We start from the raw sequence: 11041 nt of genomic DNA on the forward strand, positions 1-11041 counted from the left end.
TTCCGGCATCAAAAATGAAAGACTCAAAATAAATTTTGTAACAATTCAGTTATAAAACACAGAAAAGATTAAAATGCCTAATTCCGGTAAGAATGTAATATTTCTGATGCAAATATATATTTCTGCTGGCAGTGTAAATCCCTTTGGAAAGCACTTTGGAATTACATTTCATGAGCCACTAAAATGCGAATAACCTTGACTCAGTAATTTCATTCCTGTGAATCTGTCTCCAAAAGTAATATAATGTAATAATCGCAAAGATGATTGTAGCAGTGTTATTTGTGATAGCAAAAACAACCTAAATACACAGCAATAGGAGAACAGTTAAATGAATTATGGTTTACCAATTACATAGAATATGATGTAGGCATTAAATGATAATTATGCACATTCTGTAGCAACAGGAAAAATGTTTATGATATAATTTTATGTTAAAAAGATACAAATTATACCCTACAATTACTGTTATGTAAAAATCATAAATGTAAATGTGTGAGATTAAAAGTGAACATGGAAAAATGAAATCTGGAATGTGCAAATTTGTTGTCATTTAAAAAAATACTTCTGTCATTTCTTTACCTTTGTCAAATCTTTAACAAGCAATTCTACAGTACTGTTTATGTAATTAATTCAAAAATATAATTAAAATGACCACAGAGAACAGTGCCTTCCCATTCAATGGATTTGATCTTGACCGAAATCCTAATATCTATATCCTGTAATCTGACTGAACTTTATTCTATACTAATTTATAATCATAAAATCAGCACTTTTGTGATTTCTACTTTAAATTACTGTTGCAAATGGTGCCCTATTTCTTAAACAAATACATCTGCAATTTAGTGAATGATATAATAAGCTATAATGTATGTATTAGTCCATTTTCACACTGCTATAAAGATGCTACCCAAGACTGGGTAATTAATAAAGAAAATAGGTTTAATTGACTCACAGTTCCACATGGCTGGGCAGGTTGCAGGGGGCTTGCAATTGTAGTGTAAGGCAAAGGGGAAGCAAGGCATGTCTTCCATGGGAGCAGAAGACAGAAGGGAAAACTGCCATTTTTAAGCCATCAGATCTCCTGAAAACTCTCTCATTATCATGACAACAGCTTGGGGAAAACTGTCCTCATGATCCAATCACCTCCCACTAAGACCCTCCCTCAACTCCCGGGCATTACAATTCAAGGTGAGATTTGGGTAGGGGACACAAAGATAACTCATATCAACATATTTCTAATACATTATTTTAAAATGTAGATTAAAATTTTTTAGATATTTGATATCCACATTACTGAAGTTTGGAGGCAAGCCATCTCTGCCTTCATTGCTTAAAAGTGGAGTATGTACTAAAGCTAGTAGTTCTCTAAAGACAGCAAGTTTATTCCCCAGGAGACATTTGGCAATGTCTTGAGACATTTTTGCGGTCACAACTTGGGGAGATGAAGTTTGCTCCTGGCATTCAGTGGGTAGAGTCCAGGGATGCTGCTAAGCATCCTACAATGTACGGTACAGTTGCAGGACAACTCCCACAACAAAGAATGATCTGGCCTAAAATGTCAGTAGTACCAAGGTTGAGAAACCCTGGAGTAGGCAGTGAAAAAAAAGCTAGAATAGAGAAACCTAGCTTTTCACTTTATTTCCACTGCTAAAAAGAATGGGCTTGTGCTAGCTGCTTACATTCTGTCCCTAAATTTCCTTATTTGTAAAGTGAAAGTATATAAGATTTATCTTATTTCACAGGATGGTTCTGAGAGTAAAATGAGAAACAAAGTGATAGTACGGCTAAAATGTACCATCCTGGGTTCCATTCCAAGATGGCCAAATAGGAACAGCTCCGGTCTGCAACTCCCAGCGTGATCAATGCAGAACACGGGTGATTTCTGGATTTCCAACTGAGGTACCTGGTTCATTTCATTGAGACTGGTCAGAAAGTGGGTGCAGCCCACGGAGGGTGAGCTGAAGCAGGGCTGGGCATTGCCTCACCCGGGAAGTGCAAGGGGTCGGGGGATTTCCCTTTCCTAGCCAAGGGAAGCCACGACAGGCTGTACCGGGAAAATCGGGACACTGCCACCTAAACACTGCACTTTTCCAACGGTCTTAGCAAATGGTACACCAGGAGATTATATCCCATGCCTGGCTTAGCAGGTCCCACATCCACGGAGCCTTGCTCACTGCTAGCCCAAGATGGAACTGCAAGGCAGCAAGCCTGGCTGGGGGAGGGGCGTCTGCCATTGCTGAGGCTTGAGTAGGTAAACAAAGCGGTCTGGAAGCTCGAACTGGGTGGAACCCACCGCAGCTCAAAGAGGCCCGCCTGCCTCTGTAGACTCCACCTCTGGGGCATAGCTGAACAAAAGGCAGCAGAAACTTCTGCAGACTTAAACGTCCCTGTCTAACAGCTCTGAAGAGAGCAGTGGTTCTCCCAGCATGGTGTTTGAGCTCTGAGAATGGATAGACTGCTTCCTCAAGTGGGTGCCTGACCCCCAGGTAGCCTAACTTGGAGACACCTCCCAGTAGAGGCCGACTGACACCTCATACAGCCAGGTGCCCCCTGAGAGGAAGCTTCCAGAGGAAAGATTAGGCAGCAATATTTGCTGTTCTGCAATATTTGCTGTTCTGCAGCCTCCACTGGTGATATTCAGGCAAACAGGGTCTGGAGTGGACCTCCAGCAAACTCCAACAGACCTGCAGCTGAGGGACCTGACTGCTAGAAGGAAAACTAACAAACAGAAAGGAATAGCATCAACATCAACAAAAAGGGCATTCACACCAAAACCCCATCTGTAGGTCACAATCATCAAAGACCAAAGGTAGATAAAACCACAAAGATGGGGAGAAATCCAAGCAGAAAAGCTGAAAATTCTAAAAACCAGAGCGCCCCTTCTCCTCCAAAGGATCACAGCTCCTTGTCAGCAATGGAACAAAGCAGGACAGAGAATGACTTTGATGAGTTGACAGAAGTAGGCATCAGAAGGCCGGGCACGGTGGCTCACGCTTGTAATCCCAGCACTTTGGGAGGCCGAGGCGGGCGGATCACGAGGTCAGGAGATCGAGACCACGGTGAAACCCCGTCTCTAATAAAAATACAAAAAAATTAGCTGGGCGTGGTGGCGGATGCCTGTAGTCCCAGCTACTCAGAGAGGCTGAGGCAGGAGAATGGCGTGAACCCAGGAGGCGGAGCTTGCAGTGAGCCGAGATCGTGCCACTGCACTCCAGCCTGGGCGACACAGCGGGACTCCGTCTCAAAAAAAAAAAAAAAAAAAGAAGTAGGCATCAGAAAATCAGTAGTAACAAAGTTCTCTGAGCTAAAGGACAATGTTTGAACCAATCTAAGGAAGCTAAAAACCTTGAAAAAAGATTAGACAAATGGCTAACTAGAATAAACAGCATAGAGAAGACCTTAAATGACCTGATGGAGCTGAAAACCATGGCACGAGAACTATGTGACGCATGCACAAGCTTCAGTAGCTGATTTGATCAAGTGGAAGAAAGGGTGTCAGTGATTGAAGATCAAATTAATGAAATGAAATGACAAAAGAACTTCAGAGAAAAAAAAAGTAGAAAGAAATGAACAAAGCCTCCAAGAAATATGGGACTATGTGAAAAGACCAAATCTATGTTTGATTGGTGTACCTGAAAGTGATGGGGAGAATGGAACCAAGCTAGAAAACACTCTTCAGGATATTATCCAGGAGAACTTCCCAACCTAGCAAGGCAGGCCAACATTCAAATTCAGGAAATACAGAAAACAACACAAAGATACTCCTTGAGAAGAGCAACCCCAAGACACATAATTGTCAGATTCACCAAGGTTGACATGAAGGAAAAAATGCTAAGGCAGCCAGAGAGAAAGGTTGGGTTACCCACAAAGGGAAGCCCCTCAGACTAACAGCAGATCTCTCAGCAGAAACCCTACAAGCCAGAAGAGAGTGGGGGCCAATATTCTACATTCTTAATGAAAAGAAATTTCAACCCAGAGTTTCATATCCAGCCAAACTAAGCTTCATAAGTGAAGGAGAAATAAAATCCTTTACAGACAAGCAATGCTCAGAGATTTTGTCACCACCAAGCCTGCCTTACAAGAGCTCCTGAAGGAAGTGCTAAACATGGAAAGGAACAACCGGTAGCAGCCACTGCAAAAACATGCCAAATTGTAAAGACCATTGATGCTAGGAAGAAGCTGCATCAAGTAACTGGCAAAATAACCAGCTAACATCATAATGACAGGATCAAATTCACACATAAGAATATTAACCTTAAATGTAAATGGGCTAAATGCCCCAATTAAAAGACTGGCAAATTGGATAAAGAATCAAGACCCATCAGTGTGCTGTATTCAGGAGACCCATCTCACATGCAGAGACACATATAGGTTCAAAATAAAGGGATGGAGGAAGATCTACCAAGCAAATGGAAAGCAGTAAAAAAGCAGGGGTTGCAATCATAGTCTCTGATAAAACAGACTTTAAACCAACAAAGATCAAAAGAGACAAAGAAGGCCATTACATAATGGTAAAGGGATCAATTCAACAAGAAGAGCTAACTATCCTAAATATATATGCACCCAATACAGGAGTGCCCAGATTCATAAAGCAAGTCCTGAGAGACCTACAAAGAGACTTAGACTCCCACACAATAATAATGGGAGATTTTAACACCACATTGTCAATGTTAGACAGCTCAACGAGACAGAAGGTTATCAAGGGTATCCAGGACTTGAACTCAGCTCTGCACCAAGCAGACCTAACAGACATCTACAGAACTCTCCACTCAAAATCAACAGAATATACATTCTTCTCAGCACCATATTGCACTTATTCCAAAATTGACCACATAGTTGGAAGTAAAGCACTCCTTAGCAAATGTAAAAGAACAGAAATCACAACAAACTGTCTTCTCAGACCACAGTGCAATCAAATTAGAACTCTGGATTAAGAAACTCACTCAAAACCACACAATTACATGGAAACTGACCAACCTGCTCCTGAATGACTAGTGGGTAAATAATGAAATGAAGACAGAAATAAAGATGTTCTTTGAAACCAATGAGAACAAAGACACGTAATACTAAAATCTCTGGGACACATTTAAAGCAGCGTGTAGTGGGAAATTTATAGCACTAAATGCCTACAAGAGAAAGCAGGAAAGATCTAAAATCGACACCCTAACATCACAATTAAAAGAACTAGAAAAGCAAGAGCAAACAAATTCAAAAGCTAGCAGAAGGCAAGAAATAACTAAGATCAGAGCAGAACTGAAGGAGATAGAGACACAAAAAACCCTTCAAAAAAAAATCAATGAATCCAGGAGCTGGTTTTTTGAAAAGATCAACAAAATTGATAGACCACTAGCAAGACTAATAAAGAAGAAAAGAGAGAAGAATGAAATAGACCCAATAAAAAATGATAAAGGGGATATCACAACTGATCCCACAGAAATACAAACTACCATCAGAGAATACTATAAACACCTCTACACAAATAAACTAGAAAATCTATAAGAAATGGATAAATTCCTGGACACATACACCCTCCCAAGACTAAACCAGGAAGAAGTTGAATTGCTGAATAGACCAATAACAGGCTCTGAAATTGAGGCAATAATTAATAACCTACCAACAAAAAAAAGTCCAGGACCAGATGGATTCACAGCTGAATTCTACCAGAGGTACAAAGAGGAGCTGGTACCATTCCTTCTGAAACTATAGGAAAAGAGGGAATCCTCCCTAACTCATTTTATGAGGCCAGTATCATCCTGATACCAAAGCCTGTCAGAGACACAACAAAAAAAGAGAATTTTAGACCAACATCCCCGATGAACATCAATGCAAAAATCCTCAATAGAATACTGGCAAACCGAATCCAGCAGCACATCAAAAAGCTTATCCACCAAGATCAAGTTTGCTTCAACCCTGGGATGCAAGGCTGGTTCAACATATGAAAATCAACAAACGTAATCCATCACACAAACAGAAACAAAGACAAAAATCACATGATTATCTCAATAGATGCATAAAAGGCCTTTGACAAAATTCAACAGCTCTTCATGATAAAAACTCTCAACAAACTAGGTATTGATGGAACATATCGCAAAATAATAAGAGCTATTTATGACAAACCCACAGCCAGTATCATACTGAATGGGCAAAAACTGGAAGCATTCTCTTTGAAAACTGGCACAAGACAGGGATGCGCTCTCTCACCACTCCTATTCAACATAGTGTTGGACATTCTGGCCAGGGCAATCAGGCAGGAGAAAGAAATAAAGGGTATTCAGTTAGGAAAAGAGGAAGTCAAATTGTCCCTGTTTGCAGATGAAATGATTGTATATTTAGAAAGCCCCATCATCTCAGCCCAAAATCTCCTTAAGCTGATAGGCAACTTCAGCAAAGTCTCAGGATACAAAATCAATGTGCAAAAATCACAAGCATTCTTATACACCAATAACAGAAAAACAGCCAAATCATGAGTGAACTTCCATTCACAATTGCTACAAAGACAATAAAATACCTAGGAGTCCAACTTACAAGGGATGCGAAGGACCTCTTCAAGGAGAACTACAAACCACTGCTCAATGAAATTAAAGAGGAAACAAACAAATGGAAGAACATTCCATGCTCATGGATAGGAAGAATCAATATCATGAAAATGGCCATACTGCCCAAGGTAATTTATGGATTCAATGCCATCCCCATCAAGCTACCAATGACTTTCTTCACAGAATTGGAAAAAACTACTTTAACGTTCATATGGAACCCAAAAAAAGCCCACACTGCCAAGACAATCCTAAGCCAAAAGAACAAAGCTGGAGGCATCAACACTACCTGACTTCAAACTATACTACAAGGCTACAGTAACCAAAACAGCATAGTACTGTTACCAAAACAGATATACAGAACAATGGAACAGAACAGAGGCCTCAGAAATAACACCACACATCTACAACCATCTGATCTTTGACAAACCTGACAAAAACAAGAAATGGGGAAAGGATTCCCTATTTAATAAATGGTGCTGGGAAAACTGGCTAGCCATATGCAGAAAGCTGAAACTGGATCCCTTCCTTACACCTTATACAAAAATTAATTCAAGATGGATTAAAGATTTAAATGTTAGACCTAAAATCATAAAAACCCTAGAAGAAAACCTAGGCCACACCATTCAAGACACAGGCATGGGCAAGAACTTTATGACTAAAACACCAAAAGCAATGACAACAAATGCCAAAATAGACAAACGGGATCTAATTAAACTAAAGAGCTTCTGCACAGCAAAAGAAACTACCATCACAGTGAACAGGCAACCTACAGAATGGGAGAAAATTTTTGCAATCTACTCATCTGACAAAGGGCTAATATCCAGAATCTACAAAGAACTTAAACAAATTTACAAGAAAAAACCCCATCAAAAAGTAGGCAAAGGATATGAACAGACAATTCTCAAAAGAAGACATTTATGCAGCGAACAGACACATGAAAAAGTGCTCATCATCACTGGTCATCAGAGAAATGCAAATCAAAACCACAATTAGATACCATCACACATCAGTTAGAATGGCGATCATTTAAAAAGTCAGGAAACAACAGGTGCTGGAGAGAATGTGGAGAAACAGGAACACTTTAACACTGTTGGTTGGAGTGCAAACTAGTTCAACCATTGTGGAATACAGTGTGGCGATTCCTCAAGGATCTAGAACTAGAAATACCATTTGACCCAGCCATCCCATTACTGGGTATTTACCCAAAGGATTATAAATCATGTTACTATAAAGACACATGCATACGTATGTTTATTGTGGCACTATTCACAAAAGCAAAGACTTGGAATCAACCTAAATGTCCATCGATGATAGACTGGATTAAGAAAATGTGGCACATATACACCATGAAATACTAAACAGCCATAAAAAAGGATGAGTTCATGTACTTTGTAGCATCATGGATGAAGCTGGAAGCCATCATTCTGAGCAAACTATCACAAGGACAGAAAACCAAACACTGCATGTTCTCACTCATAGGTGGGAATTGAACAATGAGAACACTTGGACACAGGGCAGGGAACATCACACACTGAGGCTTGTCGTGCGGAGGGGGGATGGGGGAGGGATAGCATTAGGAGAAATATCTAACATAAATGATGAGTTAATGGGTGCAGCAAACCAACATGGCACACGTATACATATGTAACAAACCTGCACGTTGTGCATATGTACTCTAGAACTTAAAGTATATAAAAAAGTACCATATAAATATCATCCCTACACATACTTGAAAATCTCCTGAAGTTTCTTACCAATAAAAGTAGAGACAATTATAAGATAGCTTATGCATAATTGCTTTTGACATTTTTAATTTGTCATGTTTCCCTAAAGAATATTAATGAAAACCATAACAACATAATTCCACTTTGCTTATGTTTTCCAGATAAAATAATCTAGCTTTCTTACTTGTCTGCCCTGTCTTATGACTTGAATTTCTCCATTGTCACTTAATTTTTGCTTCAGATACAAACACGCCTAGGATCATTTTGTTACCACCCAGGCTTGATCTCAAGCTCTCACTTCCTCTGTCCCATTTTCTACTTGTTACTGTGAATTTCTCACTTCCCATTCACTCCACTGTCCAGTGGCATGTTATCCTTCCATTTCTCCTACAACTGTTGAGATTAATCTCAATCTCCCTCTTGGCTTCCCAGGGGTTAAAGGGAATGGCATAGAAGCAATTATACCTCAGTAGCAGTGAGCACACTCAGTGCCTTTATCTTGGTTTTAATACCATTCTCCAATAAAAATATATACATTTTAGGTAGGGCTCCTGGAAGAAATGCTGATTCTAGGACTGGGGCAGAAAATATACGAGATGAGCCTGGAGCAGTAAAGAAGTGACACACACAGACACACACACACATACACATACACACGTAGGGAAGAAAAAGTAATATCTTCTTCTCACCTATTGTAAGGTTTATGGCTGGGGCACCTATAACAAAAGATAGATTAACAAAAGAAAAGCATGTAAGTTAACTTTTTGTACATGACTTGAGAAGGACCCTTCAGAAATGAAGACCCAAAGAAACAGGGAAATTTGTGTATTTTTATGCTTAGGTTTAAAGAGTGGAAACTTGTGCAGAAGTATAATTAAACAAGGGGGCGGGATGATCTTATGGTAATAAATCAGAGTGAATTTAGCAAGGCCTAGGTTCAGATTCTTCTTAGTGTCTCTGTGTCTTCAAGGACAGGATGTTTCTAGACCTCAGGACCAGAACCTCAGGACCTCAGCCTCAGGACCAGGCTTAAGGAGATACCTCTGGATGATGCTTTTATGATCTGCTTCAGAAGAGAAGAAAGACAGGAAGATGAGGGTGATCCTCCTACTTCTGCTTGTTTCTCAAATGCCAAGGTCATATTTTGAGTAATATGTCCTGAACCCCATGATATGTGATGGGTGGATGTTAAAGTGACACAGAGCTCTACTAAAAGATCTCCTAATGGCCAGTGTTGGAATAATTTGAGCAAGAAATAAAAAATATAATATTGTACAGATTATACAACAAACATTAAAAGAAAAACAATGATTCCATACTGATGTAAATCAATGATTGAATTAATACATTAATAAATGAGGGAAGAATAGACACATCTATTCAGCATAATTGTGAATAGGTAGATACTCCATTCTCAGAAAGGTGAAATATACCTCCGCACTCCTTAAGTGTGTCCTACATATAGTGACTCCTATATAGAAAGGATTATATGAAAAAGAGTGTTAATAAAGAGGGTAAAACTCTGTGAAATATTTGAAGAGATTTAGTCTGAGCCAAATATGGGTGACCAATGGCCCACAATGCAGCTCTCAGGAAATCCTGAGAACATGTGCCTAAGGTAATCAGGCTACAACTTGATTTTATACATTTTAGGGAGATGTAAGACATCAATCAATGCATGTAAGATATACATTGGTTTGGTCCAAAAGGTGGGACAACGGGAAATGGGGGTTTCCAGGTCATGGGTAGATTCAATGATTTTCTGACTGGCAATTGGCTGAGAGTTAAGTTATTGTCTAAAGACTTAAAATCAATAGAAAGGAATGTCTGGGTTAAGATAAGGGGTTGTAGAGACCAAGGTTCTAACATGCAGGTGAACACTCCAGGTTGCAGGCTTCAGAGAATAGATTGTAAATGTTTCTTATCAGACTTAAAGAGTCTGTTTTATCAGTCTTAAGGTCTGTGTTGATGCTAATGCCAGTCAGCTGGGCCTGAATTCCAAAAGGGAGGTGGGCGTAATGAGGCATGTCCAACTCCCCCTTCCCATCATGGCCTGAGCTAGATTTTCAGGCTAACTTTGGAATGCTCTAGGCCAAGAGAAAGGGTCCATACAGATGGTCAGAGGGGCTCAGCATTTTATTTTTGATTTACAAGAGTAACTTTACAACGGAGAAACATGATAAATACTACCTCAACCAGATGATCAAAAATAATGTTAATGGCCATAAATCTTGTTTATAGTATGTACTCTTCATGTGATGCACTGAGAATGGCACTTTACCTCTGCAGTCTTCTCAAAACCATAAACCCAGTCTAATCATGAGAAAAATATCAATCACATCTCCATTAAGAGACATTCTACAAAATACCTGGCTAGAACCCCTCAATGTGGTCCAAATCATCAAAAACAATGAAAGCCTGGAAAACTGTCATGGCCAAGAAGAGTATGAGATAAGACAAGCAAATGTAATATGGTATCCTAGATAGGATCCTGGAGCAGAACAAGGACATTAGGTAAAAACTAAGGAAATCAGAATAAAGTATGGACTTTAATTAATAATGTATCACTGAGTTCATTAACTATGAAACATGTGCCAGGTTAATGTAAAATATCCAAAATAAAGTAAACTGGGTTTATTAGGGTATATGGGAATTCTCTTATACCACATTCACAAATTTTTGTATGAATTTTGTGAACCTTTTCTAAAATAAAGTTTACTTAAAAATAATGCTTATTATATTAAAATTTTTAAAAACTGTTTTTAAAGATTAGTCAGTGCA

The 11041-nt window shown here is 39.2% G+C and overlaps 1 long non-coding RNA gene across 1 annotated transcript; it reads left to right on the forward strand.

Annotated features, from left to right (window-relative positions):
* The first annotated feature begins 1462 nt into the window (after positions 1–1462).
* On the forward strand, positions 1463–10116 carry LOC115837499. The gene is made up of 3 exons (XR_004032527.1): positions 1463–1473; positions 3923–3928; positions 10045–10116. It is a non-coding gene; the product is annotated as an uncharacterized LOC115837499 (long non-coding RNA).
* Positions 10117–11041: the final 925 nt, after the last annotated feature.

Source organism: Nomascus leucogenys, chromosome 12 (assembly GCF_006542625.1).
Source record: "Nomascus leucogenys isolate Asia chromosome 12, Asia_NLE_v1, whole genome shotgun sequence".
NCBI classification, from domain to species: Eukaryota; Metazoa; Chordata; class Mammalia; order Primates; family Hylobatidae; genus Nomascus; species Nomascus leucogenys.